Raw genomic sequence first — 13,441 nt, forward strand, 5'->3', positions numbered from 1 at the left:
ATCCCAAACAGGCTCTGTTCTGTCAACGCAGAGTCCAACGTGGGGCTGGATCCCACAAACCATGAGATCATGACCTGAGCAGAAATACACAGTTGGACACTTACCGGACTGAGCCACCCAGGTGCCCCATAGTGATATTCTTAACAAAACCTCTACCAGTTACTCTGTATAACTGTCCCCTACAAATGACACTCAAATGCGTGAAACCAAGAACCTTAATTTGTTATTCACACTATAGGTACTTAATAAATGCTCCTGAAATGAATACATATCTCTTTCTGAGCTATACATACCTGCTCACTTAAGTGACTACTAAGGATTTTCATAATTTTTCTACATAATATGACTTTTATATAAATCACTGTATTTAAAAATAAATAAAACTTGGATATTAAAACAATATATGTGATAAAAATAGTAGATACACAAGATAGAATTACATCTTTTAGAGTAATAGATATGAACTATTTAATTCAAATTTCCTTTTTTACGCTGAATGATTAAAAATGCCATTGACTCACTTTTTAGTTCACTTTCATTATTAAGAAATGTGGTTTGTTTGGGGTTTTTTTTTCCAGTAAGGTAATACCTTGGGGGAGATGATTCCATTTGGGGATAGAATTTCCTTTTTAAGTGTTTATTTATTTATTCATTTATTTATTTAGAGAATGCATGCATAAGCAGGGGGAGGGACAGAGAGAGAGGAGAGATTCCCAAGCAGTCTCTGAGGTGTAGGCACAGAGCCAGATGCTGGGACTCAATCCCAGGAATGAACCCTGAGATCATGACCTGAGCAGAAACCAAGAGTCTGTTGCTTAACTGACTGAACCACCCAGGTGCCCGAGGACAGAATTTTCAGTAGTAGTATATCTTCATAGTGATTTATAAATTTGCTTTATCTAAAGTTATTTTTTTGTCTTTTCCCCTTTGTTGCACTATATTTTTCACTTAATTACAATCTTTTGTGACATGGAAGATATTTAATGCTGCTATAAAGAAGTCACAGACCTAACCCAAATAGATTATCCACTTTAAGGGTAAAATGCTGAGGGAAAACAAACAAACAAAAGGTGTCTAGAGAGATTCCAGAGAACCAGTGCTGTTATGCTGACATTTTATCTGTCATTAGCAATATGCTTTTTTCTTTCACAGTCTGAAAATCTTTGGCCTAGAACAAAATTAGGCAAAGGATCTAAAATGGATGTGGAGTATTTAGTTAGTTAGTCAAGTTAAGTTTGTCATCTCACTAAGGATGGTACGAGAAGCTAAAGTCATAGCAGAACCCATTCTAGTGTTTTTATTTCACTGATGATAAGTTTGTGTTAAATGGAATAATAGCATTTAAAACTAGAACAAGAAACTTGATTACTTAATTCTTCTAGGATTTAGTGTCTATACATATAAAATGGAAGAAAAAATAGCTCAGAACTATTATGAGTATAAAAGGAGAGACAAACACGAGGTGCTTAGCAGAGTGCATAAGGCCCATGATGTGTCCTCAATAAATATTAGCGAATGTGAACTGACCATCACAATGTTCTGAATTAAGGAGTTCCTCTGCTCACCATTTTCATCCAGACCTGTATCAGATGACAGTACATATCTATTAGGAGTTCAGATTCTGATGTCCACAAAAGGAGAAAGTAGGAAAATACAATAATGCTGAAAATCTGCCTGAATATGCTATATTATGCCATACAACTCAAGTGGATATTTTTAAGTCAGTCTGCTTTGCAAAAGCATTGTTTACATGTAATGTGTTTATACTTAAAATACCCAAGGCAATGTTTACTGGAATATGAAAATATTTTAAGCACTCCTCAAATTAAGAATAAACTAAATGTGTTTAGTTATGTTGATTGCATTTTCTCTTTGTTTGTAAGAAATGAAGTCACAGCTGGCATTTAGATATTAAACGAATATAATATCTATGAGAAAGAATTGGAAATTTAACCCAAAGAGAATTAAAATCAGAGACAAGGAACAGAAGATACAGAACTATCTCTAAAGGCTACATATAACTTCTATGTAAAATGGATAAGAAAACCTTCCAAAAGTGCTGCACAGAGACTGTTTATTGGGGTTACATAGCAGCTGACATGCCAGCTTTTGCTCATTGAATGAAGGGGGATCCAGTGTTTGAACCACATCTCACAAAAATTATATAAAACATCACTGTCATCACAGAAATGTAGAAAACGCATTGGAATCTATCTTAATGATACAGAGAGCTTCAGCACTAAGTGAAGCTTTGTAATAAAGAGAGCAGTCAGCATTTAGAAGTTTGTGCCCTAAGGAAGCAATACTTCATTGGTAATGCAATCTTAAAAAAAATATTGAATTTAAAGTGAAATTTGAGCATTTCTATGGGCAGAATGGGATTTTCACAAATTGTAGTAAGGGCCTTAATAAAGAAAGTGACATACATTTTCATCTTTTTGTGAGAAATGAAAAAAAATAATAAAAACAAAATAATCAATAGAACTTACAGCAGAAACAAGGAATCCAGACCAATTTAAAATGAATAATATTTTTAAAACAGTGGCTAAGACATTTCACTAGAAGAAAACTGGTTATTACCATCATAAACTTCACTGTGTATTGCTAAGAGCTTAACTTACTAGAATGTTTATACTATACTTCCTTTTTATCCAAGCCGATTCAGTAATTATGAACTATTTAGACAGTTACATAAAGCAGACCTTTAGTGATATGGACAGAAATATGAATACACTGGAGCTCTCTTCACCACCTTCTGCCATGATCTAGATGCCTGTGACATCAGTAGCATGTCTCAGAAAATCCTCAATGTATTTTGATTTTTCTCTTATTTGTACGCAGGAGAATTGTTGAAACAGTAGTCATAGGATGCTAAATTAAGCTTTTAAAAAGTATGATCATTTAATTAGTTTCTCCTTGCATGAGGTAATACTATTAAAATTATCAACATAGGAGTAAAAACTACTATTATCTCATTCCTAAAACTAGTTACAATATATCGAAAAAAAATTTGGATACATGGTATTATGGTTTGAAATGTGTCTTCCAAAAAGAGCTTGGTTAAAGTCTTAAAGTTGGTACCTATAAGTGTACAAAATAGCATCTTGTCAGATACAATCAAGTTAAGATATGGTCAAACTGAAGTTGGGTGGGCCATAAACCCATATCCTGGTGTGCAAAGACAGACAGAGGAAAGGTAGCCATGTGAAGATGGAGGCAGAAATGGGAACTACACTGATACAAGCCAAGGAACTCTTGAGGCTGCCAGAAGCTTGAAGAAGCAAGGAAGGATCTCTTCCTAAAGACTTTGGAAAGATCATGGTCCAGCTGTTACTTTGACTTTGAACTTCTAGCCTTCAAAATTATGGAGAGAATAAATTTCTATTGTTTGAAGCCATTAAAATATAGAGTGCTTTGTTACAGCAGCCCTAGGAAACTAATACACATGGTTTCAGAATTAAAAATAAGAACTACTATAACTCAGCACCAAAAATAGGACTGGTTTTATAAGATAAAATTTTAGATATAGGACTTAATTAAAACATTAGAACATTCTGCCTTTCTTCTATCACTGTTTAAATATATATGTGTATACACATGTGTATATAATACACACTGTTTAAATATATATGTGTATATATGTATACATACACATATATACTTATATTTATATTAATTTATTTTCATTTAATATAAATTCCTACTTGGGACTTTTCTTTTAAGATTTTATTTTATGAGTATGTGTATTGTTTTTTTAATTGTTTAATGTTTGTTTACTTTTGAGAGAGAGAGAGAGAGAGAGAGTGAGCGGGGAAGGGCAGAAGAGAGGGAGACACAGAATCTGAAGCAGACTCCAGGCTCTGAGGTGTCAGCAGAGAGCCTGACATGGGGCTCAAACTCACGAACCATGAAATCATGACCTGAGCTCAAGTTGGATGCTTAACCAACTGAGTCCCCCAGGTGCCCTGAAGCATGTCTATGTTTTTAATTAAAAAGTAAGACTTTATGTAAATATAAAATTTCACAAAGAATAAAGGATAAAAAAATGTTATGCCAATAAATGCTGTGAAAGCATACTTAAGACTACACATCAATAGAATAGTACTGGTGGAGACAATTGCTGACAAGAGTTGGTTTACCTGCCATCATGTAAATATCTACATTGTCTCAGTTTAAATATGTTACTAGATCCCTCTAATCTCTTCCGATTTTCCCCCAAATTGCCATATTTCCCAGGAAGCTACTGATTTTTATCGTTAAAGGTTCATAACACTACTGAGCCAATTCTGGGTTACTAAACAGTGCACAGCGGAGTGATAATTGTTAATAAAAGAGAAGAGAGAAAGATACTGAGAGACCTGACCACTTTTCATGAATAGTCTCTTGGTTGTCCAAAAAGGAAGAGGTAAGGTGGTGTTCCAAGAGATTTTATGCCTCAAAGAAAATTAAAATGCAAAGAAAATACCAAAACACAAAATTATAATAAAGCTGTTTGTCATACATATTAGAATGTATTTGATGACTGCGCTTATCCACATAAAAATTTTAAAATTAATATAAAGTGGAAAGCTGGCTTTCTTAAAGAAAAATCTCTTCCTTCTTTCCTACTGTCTGTAATTCCTTTTTCTCTCCTAATTTTTAATGGGCTGCTACTGTGTGACCATTAGTCTAGACACACAAATCCCCTGCAGGAACAAACAGTTCAGTTGTCTTTGGCTGACATGTCAACAATAATTGCACAGTGTGTGGTTAAGTGTTAAAGAGAGATAAATACATGGTAGCACGAGAGAAAGAGGAAGCTGGTCAGAGAAGGGAAAGAAAACAGTCCAAAAGCAGTGAGTGCGGTTTGAGTCTGTTGGAATAACACGAAGTGAAGAGAGTTTGCAAAAAGGCAAAGGTAGTTGGAATAGATATGAAGGCTACATTAATGGCAGTATTTAAAGCAGTTCAAACCACAAAACAGTGAGTTTAATGCCAGCACTCACTTTTAGACAGTCTTTTCCTAATTTAGAGAGGAAAAAAAAAAGTAAATATATATAGTTAATTTTTATTCTCAAACCTCTTTTGACTGCTACTTTTGTTTTACTGACAGCGACTGCTATCAGTAAAACTAGCACAGGAATAAAGGAAACAAAGATGAAATAGAAAACACAAAAATATATACAATTTTCAACATTTGTTATGCATTTTTGAGAGGCAGAGATCCTCGTAAACGTGATATAGGCACAGTCTACTCGTGAAACTGTTATTGGATCTTATGCTAGAGTATAAAAGATGAAGTTTCTCTGTTAGTGACAGAAAATCCAACATAACAAATGGCTAATGCGAGGGATCATTTTATTTCTCTCTCTTAAAACAGGTTTCTGGGCTGGTATGGAAGCAGGCATCTTCTATCATGTTCTTTACTTTTCCTTAATACATAAGGGTCTATTTTGTGATCCATAATGGCTGCTGTAGCATACTGCAACCAGCCCATAGGAAGAATAAAAAAGGGAGGGAGAATGACACCTTTATTCAAGAACAGTTCCAGAAAGTTGCACATATCATTTCCATTTATGTGTTATTGGTTAAGACATACCTTAGCTGCAAGACAAAATCTCTTTACTCCCAGTAGTCAGGAGTCCGGCTAAAAATGAAGGCTCCACTATCACAGAAGAAAGGGCAAACAGATACTAGTGGGCATCTAGCTAGGTGTCTATGCTACACGGATTTTGCATCTCTATAAGTTTGTATTTATAAATTAAGAAACAACATTGACTTTGACCCACTTTCTAAAAGTGAAAGAAATTAAACCATTTTATAGCATGAAAAGTAAATCTGTTTCTCTGTCTCTGTTCTATTACACCCTTCCCACCTAGACCCACATTTTGAAAGATTTACTCCCCTGGTTCTCTTTATTTCCCTTGTCCATTTAAATCACTCAATACTTGTACAGAGGGGGTAATTATTATAAGAATTGTAAGTTGCTCTTTTTCTTTTCTTGCACATATTTCCTCATAGCCTACTACTGAAAGCAATTTATAATAGCCCTTTTAGGATCAGCATTGGAACACCTGTTTCCAATCTCCAATGTATAAACTACATCTTCAGTGCAGACCACATGCAATCATGATGAGAAGCATCTATTTAACTGATCTTTTTAAGAAAATGATACCAAAGTCATCAGCTGCTGAAAACAGCAAATGATGCATCCTCATACAAAACCCAAGCTGCTTTTGAGTAGAGTTTATATAGACTCATCCTCTAGCCTTCGGATTATGATAAAATTGATGGATTTTATTCATCTGAATCTGAAATCAATACATTAATAAGGTTTTGGTTTTCTAAATGATGTGGTAGGTTGTTGTTGTTGGTTTGTTTTTTTTTTTTTTTTTTTTTTTTTGAACCGCATACACCTGAGAAGATGGCTCTTTGGCCAGATGCTTTTTTTCTCTGCAGGAGAAAGTCCACAAGTGTCTTTGTGCCTGCGTAACCAAGTGTAAAAGAAACCCAGCTCACTGGCCTTTTCAATCAACCAGTCACTTAAATCTAACCTCTGAATGTACCAAAGCAGAATGATGAAGACTTACAGCTTTTAGAGATATCCCTTTAGTTATTTAAAAAGTAGATATCTTGTAGATCAAAAAATCCATTAGACGATAACAGAATATAAACTTGATTATATACTTAACTAGGTAGAAAAATTCACAGGAAACAAACAAAAACAGGGTGGGGGAGAATGGAGGGAATTTTAAAAAATGCTCCTAGCCAAAATACGATTATCTTAGCCATCTGTAAACCTTTACCTTAGTTCTCTCACATGAATAATATTTTAACTTATATAATTTATTTTCACATTTCTCTGTAAGATACTGCTTTTGGTATTTAAAGGTCTCAACTATACAGTGCTTTTCACTAGTACCTTTTTTACATCTCTGTGTTATGAAATTCTGCACACATAGAAATACAGATTTAAATTTGGCTTTGGGAGTTTGCCATTTCATAAAATTTTCCCTTAGGAGTTTCAGCTAATTAAACAAATGATTGCAAAATACCCACAGCGTCAACTTTGCTGGCTCTTACAACTGACTCAAGCCCAATTTCAGTCATCTATCTCTATGTATGCCTGCTTCTCCCCATGCCCCACACCCTCCCACTACAAGTACTTACTACAATAACAACGTGTGCCAAGGTAAGAGTGAAGTTTAGGCAGCAAGGAATTAAAAACTTTCAAGAAAACATCAGGCACCTACACTTAACTTCAGTATTCATACAGGCATGCAGCAATGGAAATCATTTTCTCCTCATGGTAATTTATTTTACTCTATGCGACAAAAATTTTTCTTCCATTCTACAATTTTGAAATTATCTCATGGGTTGAATTATTTCACGGCTGTGTTCCTTCTCCTCAAAAACACTGTGTCCTTCTTGTGTGACATATTCTTTGAAACCAATCTGTCTTGCCCTTACAGGGAGGCAGAATCTGCCACCCCAAAATGTGCCACTTTGGCACGTGGATTATTTCCAGTTTAAGTCAGTCAAGACCTAGCAGACTCAAGAAAACCTTGCACCTCTCCTTTGAGTACCTAATAGAATTTAGATAGGGGGCCTGTCCAGAAAGAGGGCTAATACCAGAGGTAATTTTTTATCTGAAAGACCTTTCTGTTTGGCAAGACAAACATCTAATTAATAAACATAGATTCTTCTCATCACCTTGTGAATTACCCTCTCCCCATTGAAGTCGCAGGCCTCCAGCTCAATCCTTAGTTCAGGAGGTATATAAGCCTCAACTGACTGATTTGCCCTTGAGTTTCATATCTTTGGGGTTCCCGTACAAATCAAATTGAATCTGCTTTTCTCTTGTTAATCTGTCTTATATCAAATTATTGATGAAATCAGCCAATAAATCCAGAAGGGGAGAAGGGAAAGTTTTTCTGCCCTTATACCTTCTTTAACTTCTTGTTCTCATTTCCATTTTCAAAATCTCTTCAACTATGTGGTGCTGATGTAAAGTTTTAGGTCAATTACAATGAGCAGTTAGCCGAAAAGGTATGGAAAATAGACACTTCAAAACGAATTTCTTTAATGGCACAAGCTACTGTGATTTTGACTTGAAAATCACCTGAGAATATTTGTAAGGCCTAAGGATGTATATGGAAATTTAAGAAACTACATAATTTATATGCAAATATATAAGTGAGCCTCCAGCTTATTGGAAAGTCCTGGTGGGAACCAGTAATTTTTAGTTATGCCTAAGGAATTTCATACTTTGAATTTTCAAATATTCAAGGTTTAAACTAGGGTTTTTATTGTTGTCATGGTTGTTTTTGATTAGGCAAAATGAGAGACAGAAAACGGAGAAAGACCTAGAATATAGAAAGTAAGAGGTGAAGAAAGACAAGGGGCAGGGCCAGGGCTGGCAGGCCAGCTAATGGCTTGTCTTTCAGAAGAATGTCAGATATTTGACTTTAAAAACCTATCCAATGTAAATTTTTAGTTTACACTGGTAACAGACACCTGGAATTTAGCTATTACTGTCCCTAGAGATTAGAGGAAGTTCAAGGAAGAAATCTTCATTAGACTTGGAATAGAAAAAGAGGACAGAGGGAGGGAAACAATTCTAAAAGATAAAATTTAAACCCAAACAAACAAACAAACAAACAAACAAACAAACCGCAAACAACTTCTGGTCCTATCAATGAAGAGGGAAACTTTGTCTTAAGTATCATATTTTGGTAGATTGTCCAGAAGTAGCAGTAATTCTTTTAACCCTTTCCTTCTTCCAAATTCAGATGCAAACTCATGAACTTGGGCTATTTCCCAAATTATCTGACTCATTCTTTTAGGGGAAAATTCTCATTTCAAGAGGGGACAGTGGGAAAACTAACAAATAACAGCAAACACCTTTATCATAACCTCCCAAAGGCCCCAGCGCAGTAACTAGTAAAATAAACACTGAAAAAGAGAAAAGTGAAAATAGAGAAGTTCATTCATGTTTGGCCAGTTAAAGGCCATATGTGGAGATGCTGAATGATTTAGAAGAGTGAGCTCACACTTAGACTCCCAAAAGGGTATACTCCAGATGTGTTATTACCACTCACAAACTGTTAGACCTTCCCTTTCCCTAATCTGTTAAAATGCATGACAACAGGCCCCAAATTGAGTCGTTTTGCTAAGCCTCATATTACCAAACCAAGACTTAATTACAGTTTTGGCTCTCCCAGAAATGGAACCTTGAACTGGTGAAACAGGAAGTGACTTGGTCAACACTAGTTAGGTATGTGGTCTGATAGGTCTGATAGGCCCCTATCATCCCCTGTAAGGAAAGTAACCTTGCAGCCAGTATCCAACCTGCTTTTTTTTCCCCCTAGAATAGCAGTCCCCTCCCCTTACCTGCGTTTTCTCTTTGTGCAGTTTCAGTTATTCATAGTCAACTGTGGGTCAGAAGCAGATGATCCTCTTTCAGAACCACTATCTGAAAGTCAGTAGTAGCCTAATACCACATCACAATGCCTACCTCATTCGTCTCACTTTCTGTCATCAGGTAGCCATTTTATCATCTCACACCATCATAAGCAGGGTGAGTAAAGTACAATAAGATATTTTGAAAGACAGACCACATTTATATAACTTTTATTACAGTATGTTATACTTGTTCTATATTTTTTTAAGTTTTTTTATCTTGTGAGACACAGAGAGAGAGAGAGAGAAAGAGAGAGAATCAAGTGGGGGAGGGGCAGAGAGAGGAAGAGAGAGAATCCCCAGCAGACTCTGCACTGTCAGTGAGGAGCCTGATGTGGGGCTCCAACCCACGAACGGTGCAATCATGACCTGAGCCAAAGTCGGACGCTTAACCGACTGAGCTACCCAGGTGCCCTTGTTCTATTTTATTATTAGTTGCTGTTAATCTTTTACTGTGTCTAATTTATACATTAACTTTTACCACAGGTATGTATAGGAAAAATATAGTACACATAGTGTTTCCTACTACCCACGGTTTTAAGCATCTGCTGGGGGAACTACTGTGTAATTTTCTTGTTCCTTTTCCCTTCCGCTCATAAAAATCTGTCATTTTGTATAGCTCCTTGGTGTTCTTTCTATCTGCTCGATTAGATGCTGCCTGATTCGAACTGAGTGTTGCTTAAGTAAACTCTTATTTAAAAAAAAAAAATAATGCCTCAGTCTATCTTTTTACCTATGTAAATAGAAATTTATATCATTTCATGTGTGTTTGTGAAAACTAAATGACACCACTAGTTAAAAGTTAATTCCTTTAAATAAAAAAGGTAACATCATTCTATGATATTACATGAGAACCTAGATTTGCCTTTTTTTTTTTTTTTTTTGGCAGACTATAATCTTTCATGTTTTATCTCCAGAACCTATAACTGAATCAAAAGCAACCAACTAACTAAAAGAGCCAGATACACTATGGCAATGAAAAAGTTACCGTGAGAATAATTTTTCTCATTAGTTAATTCAAGTACCACAGTATAACTACGAACTTTAGTCATATAAAAACAAAGAATACCGTGGGTAGCAGCACACATTTTAAAACTACCACAAAAGTATGAGAGTTTTCAATGCTGTAGCACACACCTTCTTCCTGCTCCACTCCCCACCACACCCTACTTACCAAGTTTCTTTAAAGAAAATCACTCTCCCAACACAAGTCTTCATATTAAGTGTTGGTGAAGATCACTTTTGTGTTAGTCTCACTAGGATTCAACTCAGATTTTTAAAAAGATTGTTTCCATCTGCTTTAGGCACTTAGACATAGAAATGAATGAGAGTTTATAGACAGGGCCATTTAGTTCTCATTAGATTGAACCAATCCTTCTATCTCTTCTACAATAAAATATAACAAAAGGAAGTAATCAAATGAATCAGCATCTTCAGTCTTACTCTTAAAGATAAAGGACACAGACCTTTTTCACTTTCAACCAGACAAGTCATAGTTTTTCTTGTGATAAGATTTCAGTCATTAACATAATACAGCTGATGATTTTTCAATTTTTCTACTCTAAGATGTGATTGATATACATATTTATATATTAGATATCTTTATCTATAGTTAACCAAATTAACTCAATTTTACATGTTCCTATGCAGTTTTAGTTACTCCATGTAAATAAAATTTGAAGTTTCAACAAATAGGAGAATGGTATTGAGTTTTACCTGCTTGACAATCTTATATTAAACAGAATCCTCAATAACACAAATGCTTCACCACCATGAAAAATTCTATAAAAATTTCCTGTTTATTTCTAAGTTTCCTTTTTTATAGAGCTAGGTTTACATTGCTTCTGGTAAGTCATTTCAAACCACTGTAAACACACTCTTAAAATAGCTCTGCATTTTCAGAACTACTCACGAGGTTTCTTCATTTTAAATTTGATATTTATCTTTATATATAATGAGATGGTCAAAGCGGTTCATGAACACTTCTTTCCTCCTGTGATGAAATCCAGAAAGTGTAATTATTACTAAAAATCATCACAATGTGGTTTATATTTAGCTTCAGCTTGGGGTCTGGGTAATGTGACCCATTGTAATGAGAATCTGATGAGAAACAAACTTTATCAACAACAACAACAAACAACACAGTTCTAAACCTTACTCCTGACTGCATATAAGTATCTGACAAATGGAATTCAACTCACTTCTTTTAAGTCTGAAATAACAATGCAAGGCCATCCCCCTGAAATCCTGTCTCTGGGAAATAAGGCATAATTACTGATAACAGTGTGTGTGATCTTGGCTGTTTAGAAGGCTATCTTAATTTTAAAATTTAGGTTGTTTCCAAAGACATACTAGTATTTTGCTACTTTTGTCATATCTTTTACTCACTACAAAAACAGTATTACTGTTTACAATCTTTTCCAGAGTCCTGGCTCTAACACTTAATAGTTCTGGATAAGCGACCTCATCTTCTCTAAGCCTCAGTTTCTTATTTGTATAATGAAGATGATGATACCTACTTTCCCAAGTTTCCATGAGAATTAGATATAACCAAATGAAGCACCAAACACTGTACCAGGCTTAAAATTGCCATTCAGCCAGTGGTGACCTTTCTGGTTCTTATTTTATTTGCTAATGACATTTCTAATGATGTTTCCTAAGTCTTGGATTTCAATTTTTCTTCTATTATTCAGTGTTACTCCTATAGTTACAGTTGGACAGAAGCTGAGTGAAAGTCATATTTTAAATTACATGTTTATAAAGGCAAAGATTTCACATGACCGAATAAATGGAAATCATTACCTTTTTTTCTAATTGAGAATGTATTAGAAAAGTTCCACAGAAGTAAATTTGTTTCATAATAAATACTGTTGTTTAAAAGCAAGATGTTAATAAGTGCTATAATAAGCATTCATGAATAACATTGTTATTCAAGGAAAAATATTAGCATACGGAAGACATTTGGGTTTTACATTTCTCTTGACTTTAAATTATGGTACTTCAGATTCATATAGTTTTAGAAATGAACAATGTCCTGAATATCACACATTCAGGATCTGATTGGTAAAAGGAACAAAAGACTATAAAGTTTCATTTAATCATATAACACTAATGATTTAAACATATAGCACTACTCCAAATCATACCAGAAAAAAGAAAAACTACAGTGGATTTTATAAAGGAAACAATGCACTTAAATGGTTTCCACTTGGCTCTATGACTTTAATGATGCCAAGGTCCAAATTATTTGTGTAGCAGATACGATTTGAACAGCACATACAACAATGAGTTTATATAGTTTGATAGAACCTTGTTATAAAACATTTTTCTCAGGGATCACAGGATTTTGAAACTTTAATGTATGAATAGTTTTTCTAGTCTAGAAAATAAACAGATCAAGTCACTTAACCTATATGAAACATAAAAAAGAATAAATCAATAGTAAAAGTATAAATTCTCAAACAATTATGGCATTTTTCTTTGGTATTATTTAATGAATTTCTGCAAAGAAATCCATTATTCCCAAATCCCAGCAGTTTAATGGATATGATTACAATAATGGTCCTAATTATACCCAAGAGGGAAAAGAAAGCTGCTTACATTTTGGAATTACTCCATTTCTTACTGAACTGAAGGTAATTTACATTTAGTTGCCCTATAGCTTAAAAGAGATGCTATATCTCAAAGTTTGCTATTAAATTCATCAAAAATTTATTGGATGACTAGTGTTCAAGGTAAGATATGTAAATATCATTATTTATGGTCTTTTCATTGTGACCATACACACCCTAATTAAATTATAGTTGACCCTTGAACAATGGTTTTGAACTACATAGCTCTAGTGATATACAGATTTTTTTTGATACAGTACAGTACTGTAAATGTATTTTCCTTATGACTTTCTTAGTCACATTTTCTTTTCTCTAACTTACTTTATTATAAGAATATACTATATAATACATATACAAAATATGAGTTAATTTTTTTAAATTATTGGTAA

General features: G+C 34.4%; 1 protein-coding gene across 35 annotated transcripts in view; it reads right to left on the reverse strand.

Moving 5' to 3' along the window:
- ADGRL3 (adhesion G protein-coupled receptor L3) overlaps positions 1 to 13,441 on the reverse strand; it is an 828,850-nt gene that overhangs the window by 207,514 nt on the left and 607,895 nt on the right. The window lies entirely within an intron of this gene.

This window comes from Leopardus geoffroyi, chromosome B1, assembly GCF_018350155.1.
Source record: "Leopardus geoffroyi isolate Oge1 chromosome B1, O.geoffroyi_Oge1_pat1.0, whole genome shotgun sequence".
Classification (NCBI taxonomy): domain Eukaryota; kingdom Metazoa; phylum Chordata; class Mammalia; order Carnivora; family Felidae; genus Leopardus; species Leopardus geoffroyi.